Here is a 12,585-nt window from a genome sequence, read left to right as displayed (position 1 = left end):
AGAGACACAAAGAAGGGGGGACCAATCAAATAAGTTAGAGAACCCCTGGGCTAGACAGACACTAAGCTAGTCTCTTAGTTACGTAGGGTCCGTCTATCCGGCAAAACAACTGCCACAGCAGTGAGTCTCAGAGCCCAGGTCAACTGACTCCAGCTGGCAGGGTTTATGCTACAGTCAGGACTGAAAATAAGAATACATTTGAAATATATTTTATTCTTCTTATTATGGCTTCCCCCTTTATCCTGACAATAGAATACCTCAGCAAATGAGAGAGAAAATTCTCGGAATTGTGCCTAAATCACTCTGCACTCATTCAGCAAAACATTTTCTGATGCCATGTGTGAAGGAACTACATAAAATTATTTGTTACACTTCATTATTTCTCCATCTCTTTTCAGATCTGCTCTGCAGACATTTCTTTTCTCCATTGCCAACACTTCTACACTGCTTTCTCTGTTAGCTTTTATTTACTGTTTAATTCTGTAGCAAATCTGTAGCTGCCATTACCTTTGGAAAACGGTTTGATAGATAATTTATATGAAAAACAAAACTTCACTGTGTTACAATACATTTCACCAATGGCAATCACCAACTACATTCTTCTCCCTTCCTGGCTCAGTTCCACAGCTCTTGCACAGATAAAATTACCACTGACTGCACTATATGATTAGCCCAATATCTCAGCTACTGAGATCTAAGTCAGTGTGAGCTCCAAAAAAGCCTTTATAAATCAGGAGTAACTCCACTGAAGTCAATGGTGTGACACCAGTGTACGTTGTCCATTATTTGTATTACCGTGGGCCCTGGGAGCCCTAGGCATGGACTGGGACCCCATCGTGCTAGGTGCTGTACAAACATAGAACAAAAAGATAGTGCCTGCCCCCAGGGGCTCGCAATCTAAGAATAAAACAAGATACAACAGAGGGAGTTAGACAGATGGAAGGGATGAAAGAATATTGGTCAGCATGAAGGACAGTGGTCTCTGCACAACAGCTGCCTAACTATTGTCAACTTTTTTCGTAGATGTCATGGCAAAGGAGAGTTCTGAGGCGGGATTTGTATAAGCAGAAAATGAGCACCTAAACGATGACTAATCTATCATCTGTTAAACCCTGTGTAAATGTTTAGTTATTAATAATTTGTATTATCAATTAACGATTGAGATCCAGTGAAGAAGTGGCAGCACACACAGCATAAAACCACACGGGCACTGTTACGCAGGATGGGCAATGGTGTCCTGAAAGCATTGTGCACCTATTACAAAACCTCATGCAACATTTCCAAATATTTTATGACGTCACTCTGTCATGAACCACATAAAACAAATGGGATGCTGGATGTACTGCATAAACTATGGGACATGATTGGGACGCTACCCCATTCCCATCATTGTAGAACCTGTCCATAGTATTAGGTTCTTGTGCCATGACCATACACCATTAATATTTATCATCACTTGTTTGCCATATATTTTAGGACAATAACACATTAAGCACTAAGATAATGGACATGTTCTAGTTAATAACCATACAAAAGTTTCCTATTATATCTGTCTTGGAGCGGAGCAACTTCTATTACTCCTGGTGCATTGATGGAGTGTGGTGACTTTTCAGATGGTCAGCAACACACTAGCTCGTGAACTGATAGCAAAATATTTGCAGTACTTCATTAGCCTTTCACAGAGAATCAGAGATTTCCTTTGCCCAGTCTGAAGCAGCAGCCTTTTAATAGGCCTGATCGCAGAAGCCAAATTCCAATGGATATCATCAGTGGCATAGGATCTTGTGCAGTATGAGTGACAAGACCACTGCTTTGTAGCTTTATTTTTTCACAGAGAAGGTGGGGGGAAATTAATTAACTTCTGTCACTGTGATAGAATTTATATGAGATGCATGCACTGCCATAACAACCAGCTGGAGGCAACCCTGGGGGAAATTCTGAGAGAAAGTCAGGTTTCTAAACTTAGAATTTAATTATGCAGAATGGGAACAGACATTTTTTTATTCTTTTTGTTATACAAATGCCAGACTTTCGACTTTGCTGTGGATAACAAATGCAGTTAGCATGTTCCTCTTTTGGCTGAAACAGCTGGCACTTGTGTATTTGTTGGTGAAGAGCAGGAAAGTGACTACATGTAACAATACATTGAATTACATCAAATCTCTCTTTTCTTTCCCATTAAGAATGAAGGCTTCAGGGCTAAGGCCTGTTCTTTACCTGATTTTATTACATGTCCTGGATCTAATTAAGAGCATCCTTTATCAGCTTTGTTCACTCTCCCCATCCTAACCTAGACACACACACACGCTCACCATATTCTTCTCTCTTCTCCCCTGACTGTCCCTTAGATTTTAACTATTTTCAGTGTGCCTTAAAAGGATGCTGGAATGCCAGAGCAACACTGCGGGAGAGGCTGCTGAAACACCACATCTGTTCTCCCATCCAGTCAAAAATTCAATCTGCATCTTAATTAAATAACATTTTATCACAGTCGAAAAAATGATATTTCCGGACCTCAGGATGCAGCATACTGGAGATGCAGAAGCCATGGCTCTGCTCCTGAAACAAACACTCACTGTGGCTGGACCAGCGGGTCTCAAACTATGGGGTGGGCCTCTCCAGGGCGGTGCAGGAATGTGTTGAGGGAGGCACAAGCTGTGTGCTTTTTTTTCTTTAAGAGCCCTGGCTATCAGCCCCGAGTGGCGGGGGCTCGTGCGGAAGGGCCACGCATACCCGGGAGGCGAGTACAAAGGAGACAGCCGGAGCCCTGCCACCTGGGCTCAGCTCATCTTCCCACCCCTCAATCCCTCAGCGGAGTGGGGCTCCGGCTGTCAGCCCCGGGGCGGCAGCAGCAACGCAGAAGTAAGGGTGGCAGTGGGGTTCTAAGTCTGCTGGGAACAGCGACATTGACGAATATCACTTTCCACATTGCCACCCTTATTTCTGTGTTGCTGCTGGCACGGCGCTGTCTGCAGAGCGGAGCACCCAGCCAGCAGCCTCTGCTCTCCGCTCTGCCTTCAGAGCTGAGCGCCCGGCCGTCTGCGTACCTGGGGGACGGGGCGTAAACGACTAGAGACACAAAGAAGGGGGGACCAATCAAATAAGTTAGAGAACCCCTGGGCTAGACAGACACTAAGCTAGTCTCTTAGTCACGTAGGGTCCGTCTATCCGGCAAAACAACTGCCACAGCAGCGAGTCTCAGAGCCCAGGTCAACTGACTCCAGCCGGCAGGGTTCATGCTACAGTCAGGACTGAAAATAACAATGAAGTTAAAACTCAAGCTGGCACCTGGGCTCTGAGACCCTTCCCCCTCTCTGGGTCTCTAGACTGCTGTTTTTAGCCTCTCAGTGTGAACCTACGTCAGTTGACCCGGGTTTGAGACTTGCTGTCCTGCGGCTTCTTTTACTGTGTAAAGCCTCAGTTCCCCATCTGTAAAAGGGGCATAATAGCTCTATGCTACCTCAGAGGGGTGTCACGAGGGTAAACCCAGTAAAGATTCTGAAGTGCTTTGATGAAAAGCGCTACATGAGAATTAGGTATTATCAGATTCTCTCCTCAGGCTCTGTGTCTTCCTGCCTAGCGTCTCCCTGATTTGTATTGTTTTCTCTCTCACACTTTCTCTACCCAACCACTTAATCTGCTTCCTGAAGCTCCCACAATCAAACGGCTTTGACGATTAGTGCCGGTGCATGATGAGGCTTTCGTTCTTGTATCGTTTCAAGAATCATAATCCTGAAGTGGCAGCCTCATGGTAGTTATATCAGTGCTTATTTCGATTATGTTCATAACTGTGACCAAACATATAACGAGCCCTATGTGTGTTCTCATAAATATTAGCACGTACAGAGTCACAGTTGGAGCCAACATGTCAGGAGGCAATACATAGCCTTCTATCCAAAACAGTGTCATTCGTATCCTTCCAAAAGACCTACTCCTGAAGGACTTGATCCAAAACCCATTGGAGTCAGTTGGCCTCTTTCCACTAACTTCCGTGGACTTTGTATCAGGCCCAATTTGCATTAAATCAGGTATCTGGCATTTGGCAAGTTACAGAACGAAATGGCCACTCAGGATGAGAATTTATTGTACTCATTTGTGCTCCTATGATACAATTGCATTTTAGATAATGTGTGTGTGAATGTGGAACTTACTGTTTCCTTAGCCTCTTGCAAATGCTTCTGCTCATTTTCTATCAGGCTGAATAGATTTAGAAATATCAGAAGTCATTGATTCAAAGGGAGCAAGAAAAGATGGTGCTTGATTTTTAGTCGATGTGATTTACTTCTAGAGGCCAAAATGGAAGAGGAAGATGACATGACTTGTAGCATTTTACTCACAGAAATATCCTGTCAATGACCTATCTCTGTAGTGGGTGGAGATCTGGTTTCAGTTCTGACCTGAAAAATAGACTAAGTGGTTTTTCATGACCTTGGTGACACAGACAAATTGTCCATCTAGCTGGACAGAGAAATCAAGAAGATTGTCCAATATGTTGTAATTTACACGTTATTGACTGATTCGACAATCAACATTGCCTTCATATCTGCACTGTGATTATCCGGACAATCCTCAAAGCTCTTCTCTGCTAGGCTCCACTATACTATGCCTATGCTATACAAGCTCAGTGATGGATTATTTAAATCCTTCAGCACATCATGTGCTCTGACATTTCCTCAACTTACAGACATTGTATTAGGCTACCTGGTCCAAAATTGCACAGATTTATGTACAGGAGGGAACCCTGATCCAATTGCCAAAAGGGGCTTATTTCAGCTTCTGTGGCTACACGGCTCAGTGTCACTTATTTACACATACAATTTTTGCACACTCAGCTCATGCACACGACAGCAAATATGTGTACAAAGCCCATTGGCACTTGATTTCCATTGGGTTTAGGTTTGCACAGGGACGGTGCTCCATTTGCAAAGTTGAGTGGAAACAAACAAATGCCTCAGTTTTGAAACTGTGTCCCTAATGTAATGTGTTTGCCAGGTATATCTTTGGCTCCAGCTGCCTCCTCACTCTTCGTGACCCAAATAGTTTCTGCCATGGACCAATTCAGTAATGTTGATGCACTAAAACATCTCTTAGCATTATTAATAACTCATTTTAAAACACATGCTGCTAGTATAATTCTGTCTAAAACCCATTCCAAGGGCTGTTTCAAGATCCTTTGAAGTCCCATTGACTTCAGATCAGGTCTCATATGATACTAAAATGTCAAGTTCATGTCTATTAAATCCAACCTAATTCACAATTATTTACTCCACTAAGCATATCTTGGGGTTGTCCTGCGTGATTGCCGATAATTATTATGATTTCTACAATGCCTATCTTTGCTGCAGCACCACACATTCTAATTACACAGATTAAAACAACACAAGTACAAAGCAACAAGAGTTAATCACTACGCATAATAAAAACATCTTGCTTCGTGTTGTGAAGTCTCCAGATTCAGGTACAGATACCAAGGTGGGCCCAGAATGGACAGACAGTATTAGTGGAATGTGTTGCCCTTTAAAATTTCTATCATTTATCAGCTTGTCTTTCTGCATTGTTGCCTTTCTCAGATTCCTAGTGACATTCTCAGCAAGAGTCGCTGAACCCTGGAGCTTTCTGCCATTCACTTGGCTCATTCAACATGAACTGGATATATTAGGCAAGCCTGGAGGGAAAAAAAACATTAGCATTTGACTCTCCAAGATGATAAAGCCGTTCACCGTTTTGCAACTTGAATGGAAGTGGCTACAATTAACACTATGTTGAGAGATCACTGCATTGTTTTCTTAATCTGAACAGGGTTTATAGAGGGAGGCTAGAGGAGAAGATGGTTTGCTCTCCTCCTTCCTGCCACCTTTTCTTCCATTTCTCCCTCCTCCTTTTCTTAGAAGCAGTGACTGCTCTAAGTTTTGCACAGGATGATGTCTATCATAGCTGAGCCCAAGACCAAGCAGGATTGATATGGGGGGGAACCCAATACATTGATATGGGGAGAGTGGGGGAATCCAATACATCACCTGGAAAATCAAACTCTCTACGCTGTGTATCCCTTCATTATCTTTCTCAGCACCTTCTGCTCTTCATCACCATAATCTGACCCATCTAGCCAGGTCCTCGGCGTTTCTCTGGCAAAGCTTTCCTTTTAACCCTACTTAAAGCAACAAGGTCCTTAGGTCAAAGCAGCAGCACTAGATCTTCTTGCACTGTGTCCTCATCACAAAATACTCCTCCTCTCGGTTTTTCTACTGTTAATAGCCGCCCGGTTCCCCGGGGATAGATGTCCACATCACAAATACACACAGCTGTTGTCACTAATTGATACTTCTGGAGGCAGTCACAGCAGAGAGGCCAAGGAGTGAATGGGCCAGGGAGAATGACTTCCTCTCTCCTTTCAGGTCAGGCTAATGAGAAAAGGGGAAAATATAATGGGGGCTAAGGATTCCCACCAGCCAGACACCAGGGAGACCCTAGTTCCACACGTTATTATTATGTATGGTATAAAAGCACCTAGAGACCCCCACAAAGATCAGGACTGCGGGTGACGTACTAACACATAATAAGAGACAGTCCCTGCGCCAAGAGCTTACAGTTTAAGTAGATAAGACAGACAAAGGAGGGGAAACAGGTAGCATGAGAAGGGACTGGGCCTTGGTCACACAGCTGAGCTAAGAACAAAACCCTGAGTTCCAGACCCCCCAACCCTCCCCAGAGTATGCCCTGTCCATCAGACCTTGCTGCCTTTCAACTTCACTTCTCTGACGCTTTTTTCAGCTGCTGCCATAATGGATAACGGTAACAGCCAGCTTGCAGTGGAAAGAGGAAAAACTAAGGGAGTCTGGTTGAGCAAAAGGAAGGGGCGGTTTACATTTGGGTCCCACTTTTCCCAAGCCACCAAAATTCCAACATGATCAGATCAAAAGTTTCAACTTTGGCCCATCTTCGTGAGAGGCAGGCAAGCTTCCTTTTTTCCATTGTCTCCAACAGGAGGTTTTCTTAGCAACTGTCAGCATAATTTGATAGCAACTTCACGAGTAGGTGTCTATTGTTGAATCAGCCTGACGGTCTGTCGCTAGCAAAGGAATGATTGTCAGCTCTGCGATACATTCCCATTCTGTCTGGAGCTGAATGGAATGAATAGGCTAAATTAACGATCTGAAAATGAAGGGATGGCAGCCGCCATCATAAAACCCTCTCTCTGCAAAAACAACCTGTTAAGGGAAGAGTTCGCTATTGAACTGTAGCTGGTGAGTCTGGGCCCAACACCAGTGTAACGCAAGAGTAACTGCACTGAAATCAATGGCGTTACACCACTGTAAAACTGGTGTGAGGGAGAAAGGAGAGGCCTTCTATTCCAGTTCTAGAAATAGCAAGTTGAGAGGTCTGCATTGTTGTTTCTTCTAGCCTGTAGTCTGGTAAAAATAGGGAGATGGATGGAGCACAAAACTCTGGGAGAGCACTCCTGGTAGGGAACAAGACAACGGGCTCAGGTTCAGGTGAAGCGGTGTCAGGCTTTATTCCAAGAACGCAACACAGCACTGGTGGGTAAAGAGCCAGGCAGCCGTTGCCCTGAGCGGACTCTTGCTGGCGCTCGCTGAGTTCTTATATAGCTGGCATGGGCAAAGACCAATCGGGGGCTAGCTATGCTAATTCAGTTACAAGCCCTGCAGAGGCTGCATGTGTTCCTAACAATTCCCTGGCCAGGATGCAGCTGTTTTTCACTGGTCTGCCCTCAAGCCCCGCACCCCATGCAGAGGATATGGATGGGCTATGAGGGCAGCTGCACCCAGGAAGCTGCCACAACCAGCTGATTCTTCACAGTCGGAACAGCATGCTTGGGCCACAGGGAGCTGGATGTAACACAGAGCAGCTACTTGGCTTGCCTACCCCCCAAGTCCTATGGCAAGCAGAGCTCAGCCAGACCAGAAAATCTGACCCACGCTCAGCAGGGATCGCTACCTCACCGTTAGCTTCAAAGCTCCCATGACAGAATGTCTTCTTTTAGTCTGTGTATCCTCTGGGCTTAAGTGCTATGGTTCACGCTTGCCATATTTTCATGTCTCTTCCATCTAATAAAGAAGAGCTGCTTTGTTAATCAGCCATAAGTGGCACAAGAGGATAAAAGGGAAGCTGTAAGGAATGTAGGTTTGGATACAGAGAAAATGTTAATAAAGGCCTATGATCAGCAGCGTGTTAATAGGAAGGGATGGGAATAAGAATGACTCGGGGAGCAAAACTTTGCCCATCACTTAATGGTTTCATGGACACAAGTCAACATTCGTATACCTCCAAACAGTGGGTGAGCAACAGACTTCTGGGGAAGGTAGGTGTTTGGAGTCAAATCAATAATAGATCATAATAATGCCTTGTCTACAAGCAGGGAGCTTACCAGAATAGCAGTGAAGTCTGGTACCAAAAGAAGGCACAGCCAAATGTTAATAGCCACACTGGAAATCCAGCCATTAATATCACAATAGATTCTTGCTGGGGTCAGTAGGCTCAACCCTTCTTTATAGATACGTACTGGGGGATTCCTGCCCACCCTATCCAAGATCTGCTTCTGCACCTTGATCTAGGATTACACATGCATAAGGGAGAGGAACTTTTCAGTGGAATAGAAAGCTTTGTTCAGCTTTCCGGATAATAATCCAGGCATTAATGTGTGCGGAAAGCCAGCCACTGCTGGACCTGAGCAGAAGAAACACTTTTGTTGCTTGTTTTCTAATTAAATTAATCTGTGGAATTTCCTTGAGCCTTATCAGAGGTTTAACTGAAAGGAAAATTCAGGAGAGCTGTTATATGATTTGTGGTGGGTAACTAAGTTCCTGGCACTCTTTAAATACTTCTCTCTTCGGTGCTACCATTTTCAAACCATTTGTTTCTGTCTCATTACTGACTTGGAAGCTTTGGAGGAGAAGGTCTTCCACACCCGAGGGAAGAGCAACAGTTTGGAGTCTCTGGGGAGCTAAGACTTGGGCAATTAATTGCAGAATTTGGCAGTTAGTCACAGAAAACTAGCCTGCTGGTTAGAGAGAAATGAGAAGTTCATTAGGAGAAAAACAGGCTTTCCTGTAAACCATTTGTGACGTGGTCCCAGTGCCGAAAACATTGCTGCAGGTTTCACAAAAGGAAGTTACGCAGCTAGTGTGGCAGAAATATAAGGGCAAAGTGCCATTTGCATGAAATCACTAGACTGATCAGGTGAATTTCAAGGACTTATTACTTATGGGATTTGAGACATGATACTGGATGTAAATTGCAAATATTTTTGTTGGTTTGTTTACTGGATCTGCTGTGTTCTACAGCTGTTACTTTCTCCCATCTGTGCCCTGAAGGTTGGCCGTTCTTCTCTTCTGCAGCCATATGGGTGATCACGTGCATTGAATCTGCTTTGGGGCCGCTAAGGGGTAGGATAGCGTGTTTAATTATTTGAAGAAGTATGCATGAGATCAGGTGAAGCTCAGAAGTGTATTGTTTTTAGTCAATCTCAGTACAATTCTGAAGCCACCTAAATACTTGTGGATGGCTTTTCCCTCTCTGGTTCCCAGTGATTTGAAATATATCTAATCACCAAAGCCTGGACTCAACAAAACAATTAAGCTCATGCTTAAATCCCATTGAAGTCAGGGGGTGTTGATGGCTCTCAGCCTGTCATAGGACTGGACCTTGTGCATGGAAACTGCTTTACCTAAAAACATCTAAGGCACAGATTGTGATGTCCTGGCTCAAACTGAGTTGTATCTGACTCCAGGAATAACTCCATTGGAATGAGCAGCACTGCTCATATAGGGCTGGATCTAAAGCCCATTCAGTGGTGAGCCTGTGACTGACTTCACTGGGTTTTGCCTGTGAGGGGCTACTCCCTGTGACTGTGGTGGTCTCCGAATTGGGCCCTGAGAATGTTAGAGCAGAATGGTAGCGGAAGGTAACAGAGGCAGGCCCCACTGGGGATCTGGACATCAGTCATTTCAAGCTAAAAGAGATCTTAGCCATGATATTGCAACATTTTTTCAAAGGAAATTAATTCCCCCTCTGCCCCACAAAAAAAAATTAGTAACACACATAAGAGGAACAGACAGAATCACTAATCAGGGGGTTTTCCTTCCAACTGCAGATATTAAGGCTCGAAGGAACTATCTAAGCCAACTTCCTGTGAGACACAGGCCATGAGGGAAAAAACCAACAAGGTTGTTTAGCCGGGAAATGCTCCACTATGCAAGAAGGCCTGTGTGGGAGAATGTGCATGGGGGAGGCTGACGCCTTCAGAGTGGGGGGGGATCGCAAATGCACTGGGCCAGGTGCTCAGCCATGCACTGGCTGCTTTGCCTCGCTTTGGCAGCCCCAAGCAGCCCTAAAGCCAGCCTTAAACAGCCTCCGGATGTTTCCCCCTGCACTGGGGAGGCTTCAGTTGACGCAGAGATGCCATAATGGCTCCTCTGCTTCCTCCCTCCCAGCCCTCGGCACGAGGGCTCTATCTAGGGAACAGATGCCGTGTGCGGCTGGCATAAGACATGGCCTCGCTCCCATTCCAAGTTAGCATTAACGGTGATGGTGGTTTGGGGTAAAATGGGCACTGCTCAGCTGGGAACTGGACTATAACCTCATTTCATAAATGTCAAAAAGTACAACCAAGGGCCAATGGCAAACAAGGTTGAGTCAAGCCAAGACCTCGTGCTGGGAAAGGCTTTATATCCCATTATATCCCATTACCAATCTTAGAGCCACCAAAATCTCAAGCAGGGGTCTGTGAATCTCTAAAACCGATGGCACAATTTGGCCCCAGAAAGGGAAACCGTAGAGTTTTGGGAGCTGATTCTGCTCTTACGTTGGTGTAGATCAGGAGTTACTCCACCAAAGTCAATGGAGTTACACTGAGGTAAAGATGTGAGTCAGAGCTGGTGTCTGAGAATGTTTTGAAGGGAAAAGGCTGAGTGTTCAAAAGACCCCAGTACACATTTGAGACCCAGGAGAGCTTATATGAAGAAGGCGGCCCTGAGCTTTGCTCTGGGACTAAGCAGAAGACACAACAACTTGCTCCTATAGTTTGTATTCCTTCTATTGGCCCTGGCAGAGAGGTTGGAGCCTAGGGACACTTTGTGGAAATAGTTTAACTGAGAAAATGCTGTTTAATTTTGTAGTGAGCTGGACTTTTTTATTTTTTAATGTAGTGCTCAGAGAGGGGCTTAGGATCTGTCCATTGAAATCAGACCCCCTTCAGCCTGAAGAAGACACAACTACACCAGTCTCAGAAGCACAAGACTCTCAGCAAGGTAACACTGCAAAGGGCATCAGAGACTATTTTAGTGACAGGCCATGTCAATCCTAAGCATCGCCTCAGAGGCACAAATGAGAAAAGAGTGGGAGGATAGGTGACATCCTGTCACCTTCTCCTCCCTCCCCAATCCAAAGGGCCACTGATTGGATCAGCTCTGAATTGTGCCAAGTGGAATATCCCCCTCGGGGCCATTCTACCAGGCCAGGATCACGGCTGTCCCAGAGTGAGCAGCATAGATCTAATTCAGTATGCAAGAGCCTCACAAGGGGGAGGAGAAGTGGCTGAGAATCTGGCCTCTGGTGTTCTAACTGAAATGGTGAAAAAACTGAAATCCCAGAGGACTGGGGCTGGGGCTTTGTCTACATCCATTGACAAATGGGGAAATGTGGTGATATACATCAATGGTAAAATACATGGGGAAATGTAGTGATATGCACCAATGGTACTGAAAGGATTGGAACAAGGACTGTGTATCCACCATGCCTGGATATGTGCGTTTATTGTTTCCTCTGGGGGGGAGGGGAGGAATGCTGTTATGGCCCATTCTGAGAGCTCAGAAAGCATCACATTGGATGTGAGAGCTGTGAGATGAAAGTGGGTCACACTGCAACAGCAAATGGCTTTAATTAAGTTCTCGGCTGCTACCATTGCAAATGTGAAGATGTTGCTTGTTAGGGATTTCTTTTCAGTTCTCACACCTTTGATTTTTTTTTTTTTTTTTTTGAGTGTGTGATTTTTTTTTTAATTAATTTTCATAAAGAAACACTAAAGAATACGAAGAGGTAAATGATTTGCAGCTTGTACCAAATACCACACATTTTAGAGGCTATCCAGGAGAATTATGCAGTTACACCACTTTACGACTTGTCACAGCTGCAGGACCAGACAATGCAAAATCAGACAATATAACAGGTTAGGGTAGGGGTAATAATATAAATAAAAGACCTATGCAAATAGGGAAAAAAGGAAAAGAGGTGACTAGGGGAATGGGAGAGGGAGGGAAAAAGCAGAGAGGTCAGGTGCAGTGGAAGTCTGGCATTATCTCAGCATTCTTTATCCAAAATATCAAGAAATTTCTTTGAATTCATAGAATTGCTCTCTATGTTGATAAGCTAGTCTTTCTTTTGCTGCAGACTCAGACAGGTCCAAGTACAACTGCTCTAGTCTGGGCATAAGCCTAACGCTTCCATTTTTGGAAAATCATGCACTGGGTGATCATTGCAGCCTTCAAAGAACAAAAATCTTGGTGGCGTAGTTAAACCCAGCATAGTAGGTACATAACCTAGGATACAATTTTCAGCTGAGGTGTGGTT

This window comes from Emydura macquarii, unplaced genomic scaffold (genome assembly GCF_026122565.2).
Source record: "Emydura macquarii macquarii isolate MOO-44397 ecotype Brisbane River unplaced genomic scaffold, CSIRO-AGI_Emac_v2 contig_1483, whole genome shotgun sequence".
Taxonomy (NCBI): Eukaryota; Metazoa; Chordata; order Testudines; family Chelidae; genus Emydura; species Emydura macquarii.
Note: the sequence above shows the minus strand (reverse complement) of the source record.